The sequence below is a fragment of the Salmo salar genome, chromosome ssa10 (assembly GCF_905237065.1).
Source record: "Salmo salar chromosome ssa10, Ssal_v3.1, whole genome shotgun sequence".
In the NCBI taxonomy this organism is placed as follows: domain Eukaryota; kingdom Metazoa; phylum Chordata; class Actinopteri; order Salmoniformes; family Salmonidae; genus Salmo; species Salmo salar.
In genome coordinates this window covers 30,499,547-30,525,281 of record NC_059451.1, presented here as the reverse complement: position 1 = coordinate 30,525,281, position 25,735 = coordinate 30,499,547, and positions in this window count along the sequence as shown.

Here is a 25,735-nt window from a genome sequence, read left to right as displayed (position 1 = left end):
GAACTGCCGGAGTGGCCAGACTGCCCTGAACTGCCGGAGTGGCCAGACTGCCCTGAACTGCCGGAGTGGCCAGACTGCCCTGAACTGCCGGAGTGGCCAGACTGCCCTGAACTGCCGGAGTGGCCAGACTGCCCAGACTGTCCCGAATTGCCAGACTGCCCAGACTGTCCCGAATTGCCAGACTGCCCAGGCTGTCCCGAACTGCCAGACTGCCCAGACTGTCCCGAATTGCCAGACTGCCCAGACTGTCCCGAATTGCCAGACTGCCCAGACTGTCCCGAATTGCCAGACTGCCCAGACTGTCCCGAATTGCCAGACTGCCCCGACTGCCCCCCGGCGATGCCAGAGTGGCCCGACAGCCTGGAACGGCCGGAGCCAGAGCCACCTCCAGAAATAGGTGGGTTGGGGAGGGGGTGTAGCACAGTGCCGTCGTTGACGGCAGCCACCCTCCCTTCCCTCCCTTTAGAAAAGGGGACTTTTGTTGGTGTTGCTTGGGATTATTTTTTTGTTAAGGTGCTTCTGGGGTAGCACCTTTAAGGGGGGGGTACTGTCACGTCCTGGCCAGTATATAAGGTTAATTGTTTTGTAGTTTGGTCAGGGCGTGGCAGGGGGTATTTGTTTTATGTGGTTCGGGGTGGTGTGTTTTGTGTAAAGGGTGTTTGATTTAGTAATTCCGGGTTTTGGTTTATGTTTAGTATTCTATGGTTAGTCTAGGTTGTGTGTTTCTATGTTTGGTTGATTGGGGTTGGGACTCTCAGTTGAAGGCAGGTGTTGTCTATCTGCCTTTGATTGAGAGTTCCATATATTAGGGTGTGTTTGTATGTGTGATTTGTGGGTGATTGTTCTGTGTTTCGCCTTGTGCCTTACCAGACTGTTTTTGTTGATCGTTCGTGTTTTTGTTATTTTGTATGTTCGTTTTGAAAGATAATTAAAAATCAAGATGAGCATTCACGTACCTGCTGCGTTTTGGTCCTCATTCACCGACAACAGCCGTGACAAAAGCATCCTTCACTCATTCTGCCAAACATACCCTCGTAAAACTGACCATCCTAACGATCTTCGACTTCGGCAATGTCATTTACAATATAGCCTCCAACACTCTACTCAACAAATTGGATGCAGTCTATCACAGTGCCATCCATTTTGTCACCAAAGCCCCATATACTACCCACCACTGTGACCTGTACGCTCTCGTTGGCTGACCCTCGCTTCATACTCGTCGCCAAACCCACTGGCTCCAGGTCATCTACAAGTCTCTGCTAGGTAAAGCCCCGCCTTATCTCAGCTCACTGGTCACCATAGCAGCACCCACCTGTAGCACGTGCTCCAGCAGGTATATCTCACAGGTTACCCCCAAAGCCCATTCTTCCTTTGGCCGCCTTTCCTTCCAATTCTCTGCTGCCAATGACTGGAACGAACTGCAAAAATCACTGAAGCTGGAGACTCATATCTCCCTCACTAGCTTTAAGCACCAGCTGTCAGAGCAGCTCACAGATCACTGCACCTGTACATAGCCCTTCTGTAAACAGCCCATCTATCTACCTACCTGTAAGTTCTCTCTCCATCCCTGTTCCTGGAGCGCTACCGTCCTGTAAGTTCTCTCTCCATCCCTGTTCCCTGTTCCTGGAGCGCTACCGTCCTGTAAGTTCTCTCTCCATCCCTGTTCCTGGAGCGCTACCGTCCTGTAAGTTCTCTCTCCATCCCTGTTCCTGGAGCGCTACCGTCCTGTGAGTTCTCTCTCCATCCCTGTTCCTGGAGCGCTACCGTCCTGTGAGTTCTCTCTCCATCCCTGTTCCTGGAGCGCTACCGTCCTGTAAGTTCTCTCTCCATCCCTGTTCCTGGAGCGCTACCGTCCTGTGAGTTCTCTCTCCATCCCTGTTCCTGGAGCGCTACCGTCCTGTGAGTTCTCTCTCCATCCCTGTTCCTGGAGCGCTACCGTCCTGTGAGTTCTCTCTCCATCCCTGTTCCTGGAGCGCTACCGTCCTGTTCACTCCAACCATTATCTAGCGCACCTGATTTTAGTAATAGCTGGTTGATAAACTGAATCTGGACGGTTTTGATTTAGAATATGTGGACAATTACAAATACATAGGTGTCTGGTTAGACTGTAAACTCTCCTTCCAGACTCACATTAAGCATCTCCAATCCAAAATTACATCTAGAATCGGCTTCCTATTTCGCAACAAAGCATCCTTCACTCATGCTGCCAAACATACCCTCGTAAAACTGACCATCCTACCGATCCTTGACTTCGGCGATGTAATTTACAAAATAGCCTCCAACACTCTACTCAGCAAATTGGATGCAGTTGATTGATCACAGTGCCATCCGTTTTGTCACCAAATCTCCATATACTACCCACCACTGCGACCTGTATGCTCTCGTTGGCTGGCCCTCGCTTCATATTCATCGCCAAACCCACTGGCTCCAGGTCATCTATAAGTCTTTGCTAAGTAAAGCCCCGCCTTATCTCAGCTCACTGGTCACCATAGCAGCACGCACTCCAGCAGGTATATTTCATTGGTCACACCCAAAGACTATTTGTCCTTTGGCCACCTTTCCTTTCAGTTCTCTGCTGCTAACAACTGGAACGAATTGCAAAAATCACTGAAGCTGGAGACTCATATCTCCTAACTTTAAACATCAGCTGTCAGAGCAGCTCACAGATCATTGCACCTGTACATAGCCCATCTGTAAATAGCCCATCCAACTACCTCATCCCCATACTGTATTTTAAAAAAAAATCTTGCTCCTTTGCACCCCAGTATCTCTACTTGCACATTCATCTTCTGCACATCTACCATTCCAGTGTTTAATTGCTATATTATAATTACTTCGCCACCATAGCCTATTTATTGCCTTACCTCCCTTATCCTACCTCATTTGCACATGCTGTATATGGACTTTTCTACTGTATTATTGACTGTATGTTTGTTTATTCCATGTGTAACTCTGTGTTGTTGTATGTGTCGAACTGCTTTGCTTTATCTTGGCCAGGTCGCAGTTGCAAATGAGAACTTGTTCTCAACTAGCCTACCTGGTTAAATAAAGGTGAAATAAAATAAAATGAGTTAGTTAGTAAATAAATAATTAAGCCAATTTGTATTTATCGCTGATTCATCATTTAGGCTAGGGTCCGTGCAGATATCCAAGGGTTTGTGACGTTCAGTAATGAGAACTGATGAGGTAATAATAATACATTAATGAGAATGTCTTTTTTCCCGTGGTGCCCCGACTTCCTAGTTAATTAAAGTTTACATGATTAGTTTAATCACGTAATAATAATTACACATAGAGAATTGATACATTTGATAAAATAATAGTCTTCACATTTAATGATAGTCAAAGACGACACAGCGCTCCACTGGCTTGAGTTGGGGGGACCTAGTGGGAAATCGGTCGGTGGAGCTGCTTGGCTAAATTGGAAGTGGCAATCCCAACACTGGTAGATACGGCATAGACTCCAGCTCGGTGGGCCTAATGTGATGACGATCTGGTGAATAACTGTGCCACTTCGGGACATAGTGGAAGTCCAAACAGTCCTGTGGAGGTGGCAAATGCTCTGGCTGGAGAGGCCTGAAGTAATGTCTCTCAGGGGAGTAGCCTGGCCGACTCGGAGTATCGGCATTGAGGGCACTCCTGTGGCGATGACTATGGATCTAGCCAAGGGGGCCTAGAGCGGTGGTGGTCAGGAGAGTAGCGGCGGTATCGGTGCTCCCACGGTGACTCTCGCCGGGAGGGCCTAGAGTGCACCCTCCTGATCTCTTCTTGCTTACGAAGCTGGTCCTTGTAGTCCTATGTGGTGGTGACCAAGAGATAATAAATCTCTGGATATGGACACATCTACCTGGTTCTTGCCGGACCGTCTGTAATGAGCAGAGCTAAACAGCACATAAGTACATAACGGGTGAGGGCTCCGAAGCCAATAGTTCAGACAAGCTCCAACTCTTTTTTTCAAGGTCCTTTGTATCGCATGATTCTGACCTGGCTACAGGGAAGATGTTATCTCTTGGTCACCACCACACAGTTGCACACCCACATCATCATGGTTGCAAAATTCCAGGAATTTTCCATAAGTTCCCTGGTTTTCGAGAAATCCTGATTAGAGGATTCCAGATTTTCTGCTCATTCCCTTCTGATTCCGAGTACTTCCAACCGGGATTTTGGGAAAACCAGGGAATTTATTGAAAATTCCCGGATTTTGCTACCCTACGACTACACATCATAGAATAAACACACTGTTAACTTGGTAACAATAACTTTGAGCAGAAGTGGGAGGGGCCAGAGTCCATTTGGTCACGCTGATTGGCTGAAAGGAAGGGACTTTTTTTAGGCTACCCTTTTTTGTTGTCTCAGGGTAGGACGCACGGCATTGCGGTACCACGCACCACTAGCAGCATTTTAGCCACATGCTCTCATGTGCTGTCTAGTCTGTGTTTTATAAATGTGCAATGAGCATAAAAAGACACATTTATATAAGGAATTGGCAACTTGTTCTCATTCTGAGAAATAAGCATCTTATCCAGGTAGGCTACTTGATTTCAATATCTAAACAAAAAGGGATTTTTTATAGACAGACTTGAAAGCCAGATAGCTGATTATTACAAAAAAGCAGGTTCAACTATTTTGATAAAACAATGAAATTATTAGTGGGTCTTATGGTTGTGGTTTCTTATATTTAGCCTAGGTATAATTTTACAAGCCCTGAATTGATTAGATTATTTGAAATGTTTTGTATTGGCCTTTAATTGTCGAACAAAGCTTATTCAGAGAAAACATACAAAAAATGTAGATACAGTATATATTGTGAAACGCCCATAATTTTGAAATAAAATCTAGATATGATTTTTAGGTCATGTCGCCCAGCCCTACCTCAGGGCTACATTGTGCAGTTAGGCTACTTTTCAGGGCAATATCATGCTCAAAGAAAGATGAGGAAAATTATGTAAATGTGGCCCTGGCCAATGTTTTGCCAACATATCCACTGACATTCACAGGCAATGGACACAGGGACATTCTATCGGCGAAAGTAGCCTAAACAAGTAGTTAGGATCATACCCTCTAATAGTGAGGAGAGTGGACAGCAACTTTAGGACAGCAGTTAAATACTAGTATATGCCCAACTTGTATTTTCATATGAAAAGAGTGCCTCTTTCTACTATATTTCACTTAATAAAAGTTCTGAGAATATAACATTTTCCTTGGTGTTTATGGCACAGCGTTGCTGAAGCAACAAACGTTTTCTCGGTGTGGGGGGGGCGCGGGGAAAGTGATTTTTGTTGTTATTATTGATACATTTTCAGAAAGCCTAAATCAAAAAAAACAAACAGGATGGAATATTTTATTTGAATGAAAAAACAAAATGTGTGCAGTAGAGTGTTAAAATAGTTTTCACATTTTATATGTCCGAACTCAGAATCAAATATGCTTCCCAAAAAGAACATGGTCGCTGTGGTAGAACTTTTATTCTGATTTACGATTTTCTGCATTTATCAAAGTCCCATCAGGTAGCCTGATTTCAGATTATTAGGGAAATCGTTTTTCTTGAAAAGCAAGTAAACGTTTAAATCAAACTATTATCTTATATTACCATAGACAACCCTAGGTGCTTAGTGAAAGGTAGTCTAACAATTTTGGAATAATCATCCCTTTACGGAGACAAATGAAGAAGAGATCATAATTTACAGTGAGAGGCACTTCATATTGTCAATGTACAGAGCAGATACAAACACACACATGGCAGTGGAGCTGCAATACACAGACAATACCCATATTCCCAGCCCCAACAACAACCCCACCCCAATCAACAGCAGCAGATGTGTGTGTAATATAACCCTTCTCTTGGGCATGTCACACTGGGCAACAAACCCAGCATCAGCAGCTGTTAGTAACACACGCACAAACGCACAGACACACACACACACACACACACACACACACACACACACACACACACACACACACACACACACACACACACACACACACACACACACACACACACACACACACACACACACACACGCGCACATAATCCATATCTTAATGCTGATTATCACAACAAAGAAGGTGTGTGTGATGTGTGCGCGCGTGCTTTTGTGTGTGTGTAGGAGGTTGTTATTCCCATGTTGAGTTCCAGGCATTGACTTCATCACCTGGAGCTGCCAGTGATCTACAGGTTAACAAGCCAGAGACCGGGAGGGAAAACACACACACGCACACACACAAAAACAAACACACTGCCCTGATGCTTTCCAGACCATCTCTCCCTTTCTCCTCCATTCCCCATCCCACTCTCCCACTCTTATCTTCGTCCCCCTCCCCTCTCTGTCCTCTGTGCTCTCTCGCATAACAAAAATATCCAAGTTCAATCAGCTCTTTCTCACTACCACGCTTTCTTTCTTCTTTCTTTTTGAAATCAACTGGATCCAACTGAATCCAGCTTGCAGACAGAAGACCACTGTAAACACACTGCAGGGCTCCCATAAGACAAATGACTGTGTCCGATGCCCATTTAGTAAGAGCTGTAAGTTAGTGCTGCTTGAACCATTTGATAAATGTCCACATAAAAGTGCTATCATTCTCTGCCCCCCCCCCCTCTCTCTCTCTCTCCACCCCTCCTCTATAACTGGAACACATACATCATCAGTAGTGGCGTATCACCTGAGTAGTGATGTGTGTGTGTGTGTGTGTGTGTGTGTGTGTGTGTGTGTGTGTGTGTGTGTGTGTGTGTGTTTGTGTGTCCGTGCGCTGCTGTCTGATCATAATAAAGAGGATTTTGCCATTAAAAGGAGACATCAAACACAAGGCAACAAGGCATCAGCCAGGCCACAGAGCAGAGCACTTTAGCAGAGCACTTTTTGGAGTGAGAGAGCCACTATGTTGGCATACAGACATACACATACGTAAAATATGTATGCATTCAAATACATATTGTATAGCAAGATAAAGAGAGAGAAAGACGGACAGAGTGTGTAGTTTGGACAGGAGAGTTTTGTTGGCTCACTTTGGTAACTGTTTGGGGTTTAGGCTACAGGCTACAGAAAAAACCATAAAGACATGTTTAAGTCCGTAATGAAACCAGAATGGGTCACGTACAGAGGCTGCACATGCACACGCACGCGCATGCACACGCACACACAGCTGGAGGAGTGAGAAGCACATGTTTTGCTTTAGTAGATGTTTATGTTCATGCATCGATGTGGGAGGAGGTTGACAGGGAACCATCAATTAAAACAATGATCATAAAACACACACTGGTAAACAAACATCGCAAAGTTCACAGAGAGACAGAGACAGACATAGAGAGAGAGATTGGGAGAGAGAGAGAGGGGGAAAGAAAGGAATGCTATAAAAGGAAATACTTCTTTATTGAATACAGGATCAAGTCTCTGCTGTCTCAGCCAGGTCACCCATGATATAAGCCAGTATTCGACGTCCATCCATGTCTGAGGATGTCGGGAGATTATGTGGAAAATGGCCACAAGGGGCAACAGTGAGCGCTGTTACCTTCAAGTAGATTTCGGTTTTGCTTGGGTGTTGTGGACGGTGATGGAGGATGGGCATAAACATCTGCTTCTGATGCTAAAGATTGTATATTCGTATCCAACAATATATGTTTTTTTTTATTTTTGTTTTAAGCCTATCCCAACCTTAACCCTTACCTTCACCATTTGGAGTTAAGAAATTTGACGTTTGGAACAACTTCGAAATTTGACGTTTGAGAAACATGGATGAACGTCTAATTCTGACATGAGACTGTGAGAGCCTGCTGCCTGTCTAGTTCAAGTCCTGAGAACTCAAAAGATACCAGGGGCCTTTTGGGGTCCAGGGCTAAAGGTCATAGGCCCTCACTACCAAAGGTGTGTGTGCGTGTGTGTGTGTGTGTGTGTGTGTGTGTGTGTGTGTGTGTAATAACTCAGTGTGTTAATGTCCCCTGTGCCCCTCCCTCCCCTCCCTCCCTCCCTCCCTCCCTCCCTCCCTCCCTCCCTCCCTCCCTCCCCAAACTTAGCCCTATTAACCCCACTTCCATTCACATGTTTATTTAGGTAGTTTTGTTTGTAGTTAGAGAGGGAGGAGAGGAGAGGGCGAGGAGGGGAAGGGGGAGGTGAGGTGGCTGCCTCTACACATGTTTATTTATGTAGGGCTGGTTTGCAGTCAGAGAGGGAGTGGTGGAGGAGGTGAGGAGGAGGTGAGGAGGGATATGGGAGAGTAAGCTGGTGTTTAGGTAGGAGTAGTTAGTGAGTTGATGGAGAAGAGGGTGGTGAGGACAGGTGAGGAGAGGTGAGGAGTGGGTGGGGAGAGAGTGTATTGGTGTCACTGTGCTGGCTACACTAGTTACTGACATCATGTCACGTTTTCTCCATCGACACTGTGAGCCCTGTCAGAAACACACACTGTTGTAAAGAAGGCACAACAGCGCCTCTTCCCCCTCAGGAGGCTGAAAATATGTTGCAGATCCTCAAAAAGTTATACAGCTGCGTGTGTGTGTGTTTGTGTTTGTGTTTGGGTGTCAGTGTAAGTACAGTATGTGTGTGGGTAGAATCCAGTTTGTGTACATAGAGTCAGTGCAAGAAAAAAAGGGTCAATGCAGGTAGGCCGGATAAGCAATTTGATTAGCTAAAGCAACTGCAAGGCACCCGACCACAAGGTGCTACAGACGGTGGTGAGTACGGCCCAGTACATCACTGGGCCGTACTCAGTGATGTACTGGTCCTGGATGGTTCCCTGCCATCCAGGACCTCTATACCAGGCGGTGTCAGAGGATGGCCCAAAAACAGGTGAAAGACTCCATTGACCCAAGCCATAGACTGTTCTCTCTGCCACCACATGGCAAGCGGCAGCAGCGCACCAAAAAGGACCATGTACAGCTTGTACCCTCAAGCCATAAGACTGCTAAACTACAGTAAGCTGCTAAATAGGTAATCAAATGGCTACCCGGACTACCTGCATTGACCCTTTTTTTAACTCTTGCACTGACTCTATATAAACAAACTGGATTCTACCCACATACATACTGTACTTACACTGTTGCGTCAAAAGACAGGTATTCATATTCAAGGCATTCACATTTTCAATTGATTTCAAAGATAAAACACCAGCTGGGGGTGAAAGAGTGTATGCATTGTGGAACCCATCATTAGCTTGTGTTTCCCTGGGGAACATATATACTGGTGCACCTTTGTGATAGCAGGTGGTGAAATGTTTGGAGAAAAAGCATTTCACTGGAAGTCTTTCATGGAAGAGGAGACTCTCATTCATACACATTCAGCTCATTTAGGATTCTGGAGACTCAACCGGTAGGCACATGGACATCGTTGTGTAAAATTGTTGCCAGTTAGGTGTTTATTTGTGTTGAGAATTGAGACCAATTGTCTAATTTAGTATATAGTATAATTTAGATAATGACTACATTAAGATTATATATTTAATTTGAAATGACCATACTTGAAGTAATGTATATTTAGTTTTGTGTTTTGCCTTTAAAGGTTATCAACCTAACTAACTAATTAACTAAAAATGAACTAACTAACTGACTAAATAAATAAAAGAAGTCCGAAGAAAATTGAGTTGTCTCTTGCGTCCTTCAGTCCTTAAAGGCCTTTTTCAAGTTTGGGCAAAGATCTGCAGTGTGAAGCATACACAACTTGACATACACTGTCACCAACACACACACACACACACACACACACACACACACACACACACACACACACACACACACACACACACACACACACACACTACGCTGTTGCTACAGCTCAGTCTAATATCTGTCCTAGCTTAGTCACTTTACCCCTACCTATATGAGTAAGAACCGACGCTGGAGATGAGAAGCCGGTACGGAGTGTTGAACATTTAATTTAACACAGACATGGAACAGGACAGGAACAGCGTCAGAACCGGGTAATACAAAGACATACGACAATCAATACTGAAGCGGGGAACAGAGCTGGGGGGACAGACAGATATTGGGGAGGCAATAACACAGGTGATTGAGTCCAGGTGAGTCCAATGAATCGCGGATGCGTGTGACGAGGGAAACAGGTGTGCGTAATGATGGTGGCAGGAGTGCGTAGTGTTGGGAGGGAGAGCCAGTAAAAATTCCCTGTCTTAGGTCAGTTAGGATCACCACTTTATTTTAAGAATGTGAAATGTCAGATTAATAGCAGAGAGATTGATTTATTCAGCTTTTATTTCTTTCATCACATTCCCAGTGGGTCAGAAGTTTACATACACTCAATTAGTATTTGGTGGCATTGCCTTTAAATTGTTTAACTTGGGTCAAACATTTCGGGTAGCCTTCCGCAAGCTTCTCACAATAGTTGGGCGAATTTTGGCCCATTCCTCCTGACAGAGCTGGTGTAATTGAGTCAGGTTTGTAGGCCTCCTTGCTTGCACACGCTTTTTAAGGTCTGCCCACACATTTTCTATAGGATTGAGGTCAGGGCTTTGTGATGGCCACTCCAATACCTTGACTTTGTTGTCCTTAAGCCATTTTGCCACAACTTTGGAAGCATGCTTGGGGTCATTGTCCATTTGGAAGACCCATTTGCTACCAAGCTTCCTGACTTATGTATTGAGACGTTGCTTCAATTTATCCACATAATTTTCCATCCTCATGATGCCATCTATTTTGTGAAGTGCACAAGTCCCTCCTCCAGCACAGCACCCCCACAACATGATGCTGCCACCCCCGTGCTTCACGGTTGGGATGGTGTTCTTTGGCTTGCAAGCCTCCCCCTTTTTCCTCCAAACATAACGATGGCATAATGGCCAAATAGTAATATTTTTGATTCATCAGACCAGAGGACATTTCTCCAAAAAGTACAATCTTTGTCCTCATGTGCAGTTGCAAACCGTAGTCTGGCTTTTTTATGGCAGTTTTGGAGCAGTGGCTTCTTCCTTGCTAAGCGGCCATTCAGGTTATGTCGATATAGGACTCGTTTTACTGTGGATATAGATACTTTTGTACCTGTTTCCTCCAGTATCTTCACAAGATCCTTTGCTGTTGTTCTGGGATTGATTTGCGTTAATCTCCAGGAGACAGAACGCGTCTCCTTCCTGATCAGTTTGACGGCTGCGTGGTCCCATGGAGCTCTCACACACAGAGGATAGTTTGCCCCCATAGTGAGCCCTCTGACCAGGCAGGACTCAGCTCTCTGTGACTCCTCACACCTTGTCAGATGTCAGGAGTTAGGACCTGACTTTTACTAAAGGTCCACAAACGTGTACTCACGCACAGGTCACCTCATATTGTGGTGTTGGGCAATGATTTAATGTACAGGGAACTGATATGTTTGTCCAAATTTGTGAATAATTGTGAACCAAATTATTGTTTTAAATCAGCCTTATTAAATCCATGTGTATCCCTGAGTTTTATTTGTGGCATTTTCTTTGCGCACACCACCCTTAGGAAAGGGCATGAAAACAACAAAGCTTGTGTGTTTTTGTATCTTTATTTCTTATCCATTACCTCATACTGGTGGTGGTGTTTAGTCTATGATGTCATGTATAGTAATAATGTAGTCACTAGTCAGGTATAAGGTGACTAGACTCTGTGTAAGCTTGACTTCATTCTCTGGCAGGCTGCTGCTCTACATTTACATTAGCATTTTACATTTGAGCCATTTAGGAGACGCTTTTATCCACAGTGACTTAGAGTGGTGAGTGCATACATCTTTGTACATCCGAGTCAAAACTCTAATCCTCACTCTACTCACAAGTTTACACTTTTCACGACACTTTACAGGTTCATCAACAATGAGTAAAAATCCACTCTGAATAAACCCAGGACCTTGGCTTGGCATTGATAAATCAATATGTTATGTATCAATTTCTAAATATGTATTAATTGTGTTCTGTGTTCAAATAGCAAGTTCTGGCAGGGTACGTGTGTGTAGATGTCATGCTCTCTGGCAACAGTCCGGTCAGTGGCATGAGGACAGTGGGGTGATGAGGGTGCTGGGTAACGGAGAGAGGGAGGGAAGGGAATTCCTGTAGATTCCTGTGTGGCAACTGCAGAAGCAGCACACCGCTCAGAGGGATCGACTAAGAATAGAAGCAGGGTGATTCAGCAGGGATTTCCCCCTTGCTGACTCCCTCCCCTACCTCACCCCTGCCTCCACCTCCCTCACCCCGTCCCCATCGCCTGATCCTTCTCCTCCCTCACCCCTGCCTGCCTATCACTCACCCCTGCCTCCCCCTCCCTCACTCCTGTCTCCCTCACCCCTGCCTCCCCCTCTTTCCCCCATGTCCCATTTTGTCCTCCATACCTCACCTGTCTTCTTTCCGTCCCCTCCCTCCCTCCCCTTCCCTCTCTGTCTTATTTAGGGAGGGATTAGAGATGTGGTTCCACCTCATGTTGATGACATCACAGACTTGTTCCACTGAGGAATTTTCACACTAAATCCTGTCACTGTGGCCATGCACATTCTCTCTCTCCCTTCTCTCCACCTCCTCTCTCTCTCTCTCTCTCTCTCTCTCTCTCTCCTGATCCTCTATACCTCACCCACAAGACTCTGCTGTAAAGGTTAACTGGCACCAGAGGGTGAGCTATTTCTGAGGTGCCAATTTCAATTTCCACCAACAGCCCTCTCTCTCTCTCTCTCTCTCTCTCTTGAGTTCCTCTTTGTTTGTTACAGTGCTGGTAGAGAACGCGAGGAGGGAGAAGGGGAGAGACAGAAGGAAAGGTTTAAAGTAGTCTGTATAATCACACAGGTCTTTTTAACTGGTGCCCACTAACATTATGAGCTCCAAACCCCTGCCCAGTCTTCGATTTCCAGTGCATTCTCAGCACACATGCCCAATAGACCCATTCACAGAATAGAGGTGCCATTAGTTTTTGCTCTGTAGTTAAACTGGAACAGGAGCGACTCAGCTAGAAACACAGCTAGAACATTTCTGAGCCTCACATCATTATCCAGTAAACTGATTCTCAGTGGTATTTTTAGATTATTGTATGTTTTCAGTTTAAGTTAGCTATTTACAATGTGAAGCTCCACCAGGAATGTGATTGCGGGTGAGGGAGTATGGGTTAAAATACACTATAAGGTACCTATTACTACCCAAACTACAACTATTTGTAACTAGGCCACCACAGCACAGTACAGCTATGCTGTGAAAAGGGTTTTCTGGTACGGGAACTTCCAGATGTAATGACCCCTGACCCCTAACTCCTCTTTCTGAGATGGCATGTTGTGTAAATTACAGGTTAGAAGCCGGGAGGCACCACAGCGTTTTAATACAACTTAACCAAACCCCTTGTTCTCCTCTCTCTCTCCCCTTCTTCTCCTCTGGAAACAGAGATAAGGAGACGAACTCATACACACAGACACACACACACACAGAGGGGTTAGTGACAGATAGAGAGATCCTTTATCTTTATGATGTCTGAGCAGGAAACTCTAAATTACATGTCTCTTTCTCTTTCTCTTTCTCTGTCCCTAACTGTCTGCACCTGAAACAATTCTGCTTTTTAACTCGCTTGTTGCACAACAATACAGTTTATCACACACACACACACACACACACACACACACGCACGCACGCGCGCGCACACACTTAGACACACACATGCACACATGAACTATGAACAAACGCCTGCACGTACACACGCCAGGCTTGTTATAAGAGACTAGATGTTTTTTAAAAAGGGCTTTTAACAAAGAGGTAGCAGGCAGTGGAAAGGGATCATTGCCACTTGGCATGCTGCTATTTTCCATTTAACATCCCTGTGTTCTCCTCCTCTTCTCCTCTCCTGTGTGTGTGTGTGTGTGTGTGTGTGTGTGTGTGTGTGTGTGTGTGTGTGTGTGTGTGTGTGTGTGTGTGTGTGTGTGTGTGTGTGTGTGTGTGTGTGTGTGTGTTGCCCCCATGTTCCTGTGTGGTCAGGTTTTAGAGCTATAAGACTAAGCTGTTGTCCAGGATTCATCACATCAGAAATGAGAGGTATCCTCCTGGAGACACCATTATCTACAGGATATCACAGAGGACAGAACAGTGTGCCGGTGTGTGTGTTTATCTGTGTGATAAAAATGGTAGACAACCATCAGCAGAACAAACACACCATTTATACTAGACCCTGTGTCAGAAAGGCAGAAAACGGAATGGGAGAGAGAGAGAGGGAAGAGGGATGGGGGGAGAGTTAAGGGGATGACTCTGGGAAAACTGACTGACCCAGCTGCAGCCCTCTCTCTCTCTCTCTCCCCCTCTCTCTCTCTCTCTCTCTCACCCCCCCTCTCTCTCTCTCTGTCTCTCTCTCCGATCATGGTGTTGTGTAGTATCTGCCCAGTGGACCCCAGCCAGTCCAAACAGCCTTCACCCACTTGCTGTTTAATTCTGTCATGGAAATAAATGTATTTCCTGTTACCAAGTCATTTACGGTTTCTATGCCTTTAGTTTTCCATGTGGACCAATTTAGCGGTGAATTCTGAAAAGCTATCAATGATTGTTCCATAGGTTTGTGTTTTTAAGGAGTGGTATTGGTTCTTGTAGAATATGATTAATTTGTTATAGTGTTCTTAACTATGAAGTTGTTAATGTTCTTAGCTTCATCCTCTGAAAATAGACAGGTAAAAATATTCTGGGAATGAGTGTGCGCATCTTCAATATGTACCCATCGTTCCTCTTTAGTGTATTTAACTATATGTTGCAAGTAAAAGCCTTGGGTAGCGAGATGATACAATTCTAAGTCTGGAAATTCAAACCACCCTCAGGCTTAGGAAGATGGAAAACGTTCCTTTTTATTCTATTAATTTTATTTGCCCATATAAAGTCTGTTGTGACCGAGTATATTTTTTTTAAAGAATGTCTTTGGTTGGCTAATTGGTATTACTGAAAATTAAGTACAAAAACTTTGGGAGCCATGCCGTTCTGAAGAGATTTAGTCTACCTGTAAGATTTATGGAAAGATTGTTCCATTTAGTTAGATCTGTTTTCATATTGTTGGGTAATGGAATAAAGTTATCTTTATATTTTTGTTGTTTGTTGTCATTTATTAAGCGTCCTAAGTATTTCATGTTTTTTGTGGTCCATGTAAAGGATTGCTGTAAGTTGTGAGTTATTATTTTTCATATCATTATTTCGGGGGTTTCCACGTTCATTTTATATCCTGAGATTTTAGTATCCTAAAAATATTTTTAGCAAGGGGGCATTCAATATTGGTCAGACATATCAGGATATCATCTGCAAATAAGTGTAGTTTATATTCATGTTTACGAATACTGATACCTGTTACGTTTGGGTCCTATCTGATTCTTTCTGCTAGTGATTAACCTTTTCACACCTACCAACATACCGGTGTGATAATTATACAATGGTCCCTGTGGAGTAAGATCAAACCGGTGTGATTAGAACGCTTATTTAGAACGACAAGTTTCGGTATGACGCGACAATCAGCATTTGAGCTGGCCACACTGTTTTTTCAGAAACATTTAGCACAAACACAGTCCTTACAAAGTTATGTCCAGAATGTGAGCAGTTTATTTTTGGATGCAATGTTCAGACATTCACAGAAGTAGCTACAGCATAACACAATCATCCAAACCGGAAAAATGTGGGCTACATTTGTCCTAGCGCTAAATGAGGAACGATTGACGTAAAACAAGCGGTCATATTTATTAACTCTCGGCTGACAGGAACTACAATATCAATTAGCTAATAGCAATTACTATTTATAGTTAATCACACCACGGGTGAGCTCACCATTGACCGAAATAATTGAGTAAAACACTTTCTAGAAATCGAAAGTAATCCGACGAAGGGTAGTTTCTGCTCGCCGCCATGATTGTTTTTCACAGAAACCTAAGATAAGAAGAGACAAGATGAGTTTGGTCTGTTTATATTATGCATGTTGAAGGGGGTGTGTCGTCTACCATTGTTCACATCCCACCATTCACTTCCCGGAAGTTCTCGAAAAATTTGTGAACCGTTACACACCTCATTTTGTTATAACATCTGGTCTGACAGACAATTACGTGAAACCCAGAATGTATTGTATGTCAACAAACATGGCTCCACACATAATTCCAGCTATCTTAGCTCATCATAATCAGTACAAACTTCAAAAAAGTATTTTACACACATAGTATGTGTCCATTACAATCTATGCAAGAATCGGAATGCATGTTTTGTCACCAGTACTTGAAAACATGTGAGTAAAACAGTAAATATATAAATAATTACCACAAACATTTTCTGAAAGTGATTTATTGATACAAGTGGCACGTGCTGGCAGTCAATCACGTAACCTCTCACTCCCACTATGAGCCATTCAGTGTTGTAGTTTATGTATGCAGCTAGTGAGCTAAGCTGTAGCATTAGCAATGTCTTTCAAAAGGAGACAACTCACAAATGCGGTAATTCTGGAGATTTAAAAAAATTCTGACAATGAATCTGAGTATGAAAGTCAGGAGTCGGATTCTGACAGTGACAGTGACCATGAGGAGCTGACCCCAACCTTGTAGCCATTGAGAACCCTGAATCTGAGGACCACTTGTTCACTGACGAAGTTCCAGGTGCCTTTGAAGATGCTGGTGGTGATGGAGGCACACCGACAGTGGATGAAGTACAGGAGTTCTGTGGTAGCTGGAAGGCTGCCAGCCATTTCACCCCTCCTGGCCCTGCTGTTTGCTTTGATGAGTCCCAGTCTGGAGTACAACGCCCCTTGCCATTTTCATCTGAGGCAGAGTGCTTCAAGTTGTTTCTGACAGAGGAGCTGGTGGGAGACATAGTAGAGGAGACCGATCACTATGCCTTGGAGCTACAGGAGAAGAGAGAGCCAGGAGTGAGGGGGAAACTTGTTAAATGGGTGACAACCACAATTAGTGAAATGTATACCTTCCTGGTGACAGTCCTTCTCATGGGAATAGTAAAGAAGAACTCCCTAAGAGAATACTGGAGCACAGATCCTATGTTTGCAACTCCCTTCTTTGCCACCCTCTTTTCCCAAGACCGCTTCCTAGTTCTGCTGCAATGCCTGCATTTCGTTAACAATGCTAATGCCAACCTAAATGGCTCGTTATACAAAGTAAGAAATGTTCTTACCAGCCTGACATCAGCATTTGGTCGGGTCTTTGTGCCAGACAAGGACCTATGCATTGATTAGTCCCTGATGTTATGGAAAGGTAGGCTGGCGTTGCGTCAATATATTCCCTCCAAAAGGCACAGGTTTGGGGTCAAGTTCTTTGTCATGTGTGATGTGAAGACAGGATTTGTCCAGGACATTATCCTGTTTAGGATAAGGGGCAGTATTTTCACGTCCGGATAAAAAACGTACCCGATTTAATCTGATTATTACTCCTGCCCAGAAACTAGAATATGCATATAATTGTTTGATTTGGATAGAAAACACCCTAAAGTTTCTAAAACTGTTTGAATGGTGTCTGTGAGTATAACAGAACTCATATGGCAGGCCAAAACCTGAGAAGATTCCATACAGGAAGCGCCCTCTCTGACCATTTCTTGTCCTTCTATAGCCTCTTTATGGAAAATAGAGGATCTCTGCTGTAACGTGACATTTTCTAAGGCTACCATAGGCTCTCAGAAGGCGCCAGAACGGGGAATGATGACTCTGCAGTCCCTGGGCGAAAAACAGTAGGGGATTTGGATAGTGGTCGATCTGAGAACAATGACACGGGTGCGCGCGTGCATGTGAAGACACCATTTTCTTCTTTCAGTCTTTGAATGAAAACAACGTCTCCTGGTTGGAATATTATCACTATTTTCCGAGAAAAATGGCATAAAAATTGATTTTAAACAGCGTTTGACATGCTTCGAAGTACGGTAATGGAATATTTTGACATTTTTTGTCACGATATGCGCCGGCACGTCACCCTTCGGATAGCGTCTTGAACGCAAGAACAAAACGCCGCTATTTGGATATAACTATGGATAATTTGGAACCAAAACAACATTGGGTGTTGAAGTAGAAGTCCTGGGAGTGCATTCTGACGAAGAACAGCAAAGGTAATCCATTTTTTCTTAGAGTAAATCTGAGTTTGGTGAGTGCCAAACTTGGTGGGTGTCAAAATAGCTAGCCATGATTGCCGGGCTATCTACTCAGAATATTGCAAAATGTGCTTTCACCGAAAAGCTATTTTAAAATCGGAAAACCGCAATTGCATAAAGGAGTTCTGTATCTATGATTCTTAAAATAATTGTTATGTTTTTTGTGAACGTTTATCGTGAGTAATTTAGTAAATTCACAGGAAGTTTTCGGTTGGAATGCTAGTTCTGAACGTCACATGCTAATGTAAAAAGCTGTTTTTTGATATAAATATGAACTTGATTGAACAAAACATGCATGTATTGTATAACATAATGTCCTAGGAGTGTCATCTGATGAAGATCATCAAAGGTTAGTGCTGCATTTAGCTGTGGTTTTGGTTTTTGTGACATTATATGCTAGCTTGAAAAATGGGTATCTGATTATTTCTGGCTAGGTACTCTCCTGACATAATCTAATGTTTTGCTTTCGTTGTAAAGCCTTTTTGAAATCGAACAATGTGGTTAGATAAAGGAGAGTCTTGTCTTTAAAATGGTGTAAAATAGTCATATGTTTGAAAAATTTTAGTTTTGGGATTTTTGAGGAGTTTGTAATTCGCGCCACGCTCTATCATTGGATATTGGCGAGGCGTTCCGCTAGCGGAACATCTAGATGTAAGAGGTTAAAGTTTACACAGGGTCCACCACTGACATCCAACATTACGAGGGGCTTGGGGTGTCCGGGTCCGGGTCCGTGGTGATGACTATGCTGGCTCCTCATCTCGGCAAGGGACACACTTTGTATGTGGACAATTGGTACAGCAGTCCCACACTCTTCCAGCTTCTGCTCTCCAACAGCACAGGGACCTGTGGCACAGTCAGGTCGAACAGGAAGGGGATGCCGGCATTCGGATGCAGGAAGATGCAGAGAGGGGAGGTGGAGTTCAAGGAGAACATTCAACAGCTGGCAATAAAGTGGCAATAAACGAGATATCCATGTCCTCTTCACTGTCCATACGGCAACAATGTCGCCCACAGGGAAGGTGGACCACCTGACGGGAGAGAGAAAGATCAAACCAGACTGTGTGCTTGACTATAACCTCAAAATGGGGGCAGTGGATAAGGCGGATATGATATACAGCTTTGTGGAATGCACTCGGAAAACGACCAAGTGGTATATGAAGATATTTTTCCATCTGATCGACACTGCTGCTCTTAATGGTCACATAGTTCTACGCCAACTAACAGGTGAGATGAAAAAAATAATTCTGAGGTCTTGGTTGATTTCTTTTGATTTTCAAAAGAGACACTGAGTTTGAAGGTAGTCCTTGAAGTACATCCACATGTACACCTCCAATTGACTCACATGATGCAAATTAGCCTATCAGAAGCTTCTAAAGCCATGACATCATTTTCTGGAATTTCCCAAGCTGTTTAAAGGCACAGTCAACTTAGTGTATGTAAACTTCTGACCCACTGGAATTGTGATACAGTGAATTATAAGTGAAATAATCTGTCTGTAAACAATCATTGGAAAAATGACTTGTGTCATGCACAAAGTAGATGTCCTAACCAACTTGCCAAAACTATAGTTTGTTAACAAGAAATTTGTGGAGTGGTTGAAAAACGAGTTTAAATGACTCCAACGTAAGTGTATGTAAACTTCCGAATTCAACTGTATGTATTTCACCATGCTTTGGGGAGTATCATATGCTCAAGCACTATTGAGCACATCTGCATCAATTACTGACTGACTGACCTGACAGGTGACTTGACAGGTGACCTGCCATGATACTATGCCTTCAGAGGTGGGGGGTGGATATGCAGTTGTTGTTCAGTCACTGCATGAATATGAAATATGAGTTATGCATATTCAGTTTTTTTTCTCTCTAGTTAAACACGTTTTTGTTGTTGTTGTTCAACCAACCACCACCCATACTGCAATAAAATAGACAACTATTACATATTGGCCTATGTGTTTTCTTGCTGTGTTTTCATCCAGTAAAACTGTTAGGGAGTGTACGCTAGCATACAAAAGCTGTCCTCAATCTTCAGCTCAAAAGATGTCCAGTTCCAGTTATGATACTGGCAAATACTGTTTGTGTGAGTGGTTTCTGAAAGTCCAGAATAAAGAGGAATTATTAGTAATTGGAATACAAAATCAGGATATAGCAATAAAACAATATTACAAAGAAGTAACATAATAAACACTGCTATGAAAAGAATATATTGCATTGACAAAATCACAAATTTGAGTTATAACAGTAAGAAACAGTAACTGTTGAGCTCCACAAGAGGGCAGGACAGGGCAGAACAGAGCTATGCTAAATAGGCCAAATGAAAACAAACCATGGTCATATATGTTTTATTTATGTAACTAGGCAAGTCATTTAAGAACAAATTATTATTTACAATGATGGCCTACACCGGCCAAACTCGGACAACGCTAGGCCAATTGAGCGCCACCCTATGGGACTCCAAATCACGGCTGGTTGTGATAGAGCATGGATTCGGACCAGGGTATCTGTAGTGACGCCTCTAGCACTGAGATACAGTGCCTTAGACCACTGAGCCACTTGGGAGTCATAAGGCCAGGGTAGCTTCAAAATACAACACAAGCTAATACTTCTCTGATGCAATTAGCATTGTTTTACAGAGCTAATAGAATAATGTAGCTAGCTACATAAGCACGATTGAATATAACACCATGAATGTTATGAAATGAGTAACGCAGTTATAAGGAATATACACAAATATATTATGCTCCATATAATACAGTGAGCTACAGTAGAAATGACATAACACGACATACAGAACTATTATGACGTAATAAGGCACTAACTTAGAAAAAAACGCACATATTTCCAAAGTTATTATTAGTATTGAAAACAACAATGACTGCGAACACCTGTGTACAGATCCTGTTCTGACGGGAGATGCGCAAATGTCTGCAGACTTGAACTGCACAAACAATTAGGAAGTGCTTGGGGAATTTTGTCCAGGTCAGAAATTCCCCCCAAAATAACTGTCCGCAAAAGTTAAAAGGCCTACTTTTATGTAAATTCATGAGGAAGCAGAGCACACCTCAATTCAAATTGTTCTTAGAAAATAAAAACTTGTTAAATAATTAGAAATTTACAAAAAACAGGCAACGTGCCTTGGTTTGAGGTTAGCGCAGATTAAATGTCCTGTTGCGTAACAATACAATTTTGGAATGGTGAGTGCATTCTAACATCACAGGCATAAAAAAACTCATGCTGGGGTGACCGTTAGAGATATTTGGAACTCACATATGAAAAGGTTAATTCCAGTGCAAACAGGACGGGGGAAAGGGGACAGCTCTGCCTTGTGCCCCTTTCTAAAGCAATTTCATCAGATAATATATTATTTGTGTAGATTTTTGCTTGAGGACACTTATATAATATTTATATAAAATGCATTATTTCAGCTGGTAAATTGATAGCTTCCGAAGTTTTGATTAGAAAAGGCCATTCAAGATGGCCTAAAGTGTTTTCGGCATCAACAGCCATTATTGACAAATCTATATTTAGTTTTTTTGCATATTGTATTAAATTCAAACATGTTCTTGTATTTGTTTGTAAGTGTACATTTTTTATAAATCCTGTTTGATATGTATCAAGTCTGGTAAGACTTTTCCCATTCTATTGCTTATAAGTTTCGTTATTATTTTATTGTCACAATTTATTAAACTTATGGGTCTATAACCAGCAGGGGACTCTCCAGATTTTCCTGGTTTTAATATAACTGAAATAACTGTTTGATACATGGAACTAGGAAGTACTGAATTGAGTGACATGTGTGTTGTCATTTATGTAAATAGGGGTGCTACTTTGTCCCAAAATGTTGAACAGAATTCTACGCAGAAGCCATCCATTCCTGGTCCTTTTTTCTGTGTGAATGTTTTAACAGTATCCTATAGTTATTTTTGGGTGATCACTGTTTTTAGTTATTATCTTTTGTCTGCTGATAATTGCTTCAAGGCTGTTGAGTCTAAGAAGGCTATAGTGTGTGTCAATATTTTGATTGAAATACTTAATTTATTTTAATATTGTCATTAATTGTGTTGTTGTTTCTAATTACCGCATTTGTATCTTTTAAAATTATGACCGGTAAGCATGTATTCATTTTGTGAGAGCTGCTAGATATTAACCAGGTTTACTTGAAATTAAGTAGTATGCTTTATTTGAGTTTAACCTGAAGCTGTTGTCTCTCTTCAAAAGTAAAATATTGTATTCCTGCTGAAGTTTAGAAATGGTATTTTCTACATTTCTAATTGTAAACATTTTTAGTTTTTGTTTACTTATTTAATACATTTCGGGTCCAGAAGATGAGCTCAGTCATTCTCCAAATTCTGTCACTAAGTGTATTTTCTATTGGTGTAATTAAGCATGACACTGGCGAATGATCCGACATCACTATATCATGAATTTTTTTATCCAGTAAATTGGAAATAAAGATGTAGTCAATTCTTGAATGGGTTTTCTTATTTTGAGAAAAAAAGTAACATGGAATGAGTCCATGCAACTTATTATGGTGGTTTTACTCCTGAACTTATTTAGGCTTGCCATAACAAAGGGATTGAATACTTATTGATTTAAGACATTTCAGCTTTTAATTTTGTTTTAATATATATATATTTTTTTACAAACCAAATTCCACTTAAACATTATGGGGTATTGTGTGTAGATCAGTGACACAACATCTCTATTTAATCAATTTCAGGATGTAACAACAAAATGTGGACAAAGTAAAGGGTGTGAATACTTTCTGAAGGCACTTTTAACGTGCTGAATAAGACTCACACACCTTTCAATCTTTTACCCAGATTTTAGCAGAGATGCAGAGAAGCATATTTAGTTTTTTTTAAAAGAGAACCACCAGTCAGGGTGATACAGACAGCTCAAGAGGTACGTTTAGATATAGAAAAACCTGTTTCAGGTGTTTGAAAAATAAAGAATTCTCCAACTTATGGTCGGGGGGCCTATTCCCTCTTCGGTCCACCCCCCAGCCATCATCATGTACTTTGTTCCCCCTCAGATTTTTGGGGTGCATAATGCCCCTGTATACATGTGTTGTATATGGCCTTTGACCTCTCCTTTGCCTGCCTATCTGTCTGTGTGTGTATGTATGTGTGTCCTCTCCCTTCCTTGTTGAATAGTAGATCATCAGTCTCAGAGTGCCTCAGTGACAGTTATTACTAAATCAATGGATCTCTATTCTGAACATCCCCAAGCATCTGGTGACATGAAACACTATACAGCAACATGACGGCAGAATACACCATATAATCTATAGTTTGAGGTGTGTGTGTCTGATCCCCCGAAGTTATCACAAAAATATCTTTACTTGAAAACAGTCCTTCCTATGCTCCCAACTCAAACCCGCAAACCCCTCTACTCTGCAAATCCTCGTCCTGATTCTCGTCTGTCAGGGGAGAAGGGGTTCCACCGAGCGAGATACCCCCGTCCCCCTTCCACCCTGGAGGAAACCCAATCTCTTTCATATGTACAGTTCAAACACAAAGAAAAATGTGCTTTAGAAATTCTATCTAACCCAGGCTTGTCACCGCTTACAACATTAAGAGAAAAATGACTAGAACTTTGTGGGAAACGATGATAAGAAATTAGCAGGATAGCATGTGCTGTGTGAATGTAACCTGGTGCTGGTTCCCAAAGATGAACCTGACCTGGTGATAGCTGGAGGGTTTACTCTGAGAGGGAGCCCTGAAGCAGTTACACATAGCATGAAGACTTATTGTAAGAATGTGTGTGTGTGTGTGTGTGCATGTGTTATCTACACAGTAATCTTGACTTATCATCAGACATTATGATCCAGTACCAGTCATTACAGTTAGTTAGGTGATTATAATAGCTGTGTAATAGTGCATTCTAGAGATGAAGACCAATTTCTCCCAAAGGACGGCCAAGGAGGGTGAGTATAAGATGAATAAGGCCCATGCTTTCTCAAGGACAAAGACATTGAGAAGTGCTCTGCTAAAGCCACAGTCAGTTTCAACCATTCACTCTCCTATGCTTTTATTTTCGAAACAACCCCTAAAAATAGTTTAAAAGTAGTTTCTATACTAGGTAGTCCAACATTACAGCTTTTTCTCAGCAATCAATTAAAAATCCATTGTGATTGAAACAACCCTCAGTGTGGCTTGTTGTCATTTAAACAGTGAGTCATCATCCCTTTCCCTCAATGTTTCTCCAGTCAGTCGTCCCATTCCCACCTCCTGAGGGGCCCTTTAAGGCCATAAAGGCAGGGGAACACCAGGGCATCATGGGGCCCAGTCACCAACAGTTACAGGCTGATTAAAACCAGAACTGAGGTACGTTAGCTACGTAGCATCATTAGCAGCCCTGCCTGTGATGGAATGGGGTTTAGTGGACCACAGAGACCATAACAAGCCAGCATGGGCGGGGGAGGGGGGGGGGGGGGAACAACCGAAATGCCCGAGCTAATCTCTTCTCAAGGTTTTGGTTTCACTGTATGTTGTATTCCTGATGTGAAATAAAGTACAGACTAGTATCCATTGTTTTTGTCTCCTTCAGTCAGATTAATGGCTGTGTGCAGTCCAAGCCAGTTCAGGCTGGCTCTTATCTGAACAGTGTGGCTGAGGCTGAGCCAAGCTATACACCCCAGAGCCAGGCTACCATAAAACATACCTAAAGAATCTTCACAACCCACTGGCTAGCCACTCACATTGTCACGCCCTGACCTTAGAGAGCCTTTTTCATTCTCTATTTTGTTAGGTCAGGGTGTGACTTGGGTGGGCATATCTGTTTCTATTTCTTTGTTGGCCTGGTATGTTTCCCAATCAGAGGCAGCTGTTTATCGTTGTCTCTGATTGGGGATCATACTTAGGCAGCCCTTTTTCCCACCTGTGATTGTGGGATCTTGTTTGTGTATAGTTGCTTTCTGCACTGCATATAGCCTTACGTTCATTTTTGTATTTTGTTGTTTTTCCCGGTGTCATTGTTATATAAAAAAAAATGTACGCCTACCATCCTGCACCTTGGTCTCATTTCAACAACGGACGTGACACACATGTTGTCCAGATGGGCTTAACAGGAACACAACGCATTGCATCCCACTGCTATCATGCCCACTCTCTTTCTGTTTCTCTCTCTCCCTTTTTCACATGGAAGTATGATTGTTTTACATCAAGGTGAAATAGTGCCAATAATTATTTATCTGTTTCTCTCTCCCCCCTCTCTGATTCTCTCTCTCTCCCCCATCTCTTTTTCGGATTCTCTCTCTCTCTTCCCCTTTGTCTTTCTCTGTTTTTAGAAACATCTGTAATTAGTCACATACAGTTGTGCTTTTTCTGCCAGTGTATTCAGAGATCCACTGAGTATACAAAACATTAAGAACATTATCTTTCCATGACATAGACTGACCAGGTGAATCCAGGTGAAAGCTATGATCCCTTATTGATGTCACTTATTAAATCCACTTCAAATCAGTGTAGATGATGGGGAGGACACAGGTTAAAGAAGGATTTTTAAGTCTTGAGACAATTGAGACATGGATTGTGTATGTGTGCCATTCAGAGAGTGAATGGGCAAGGCAAAAGACTTAAGTGCCTTTGAACTGGTTACGGTAGTAGGTGCCAGGCGCACCGGTTTGTGTCAAGAACTGCAACGCTGCTTGGTTTTTCACACTCAACATGTGTATAAAACATGGTCCATCACCCAAAGGACATCCAGCCAACTTGACACATCTTTGG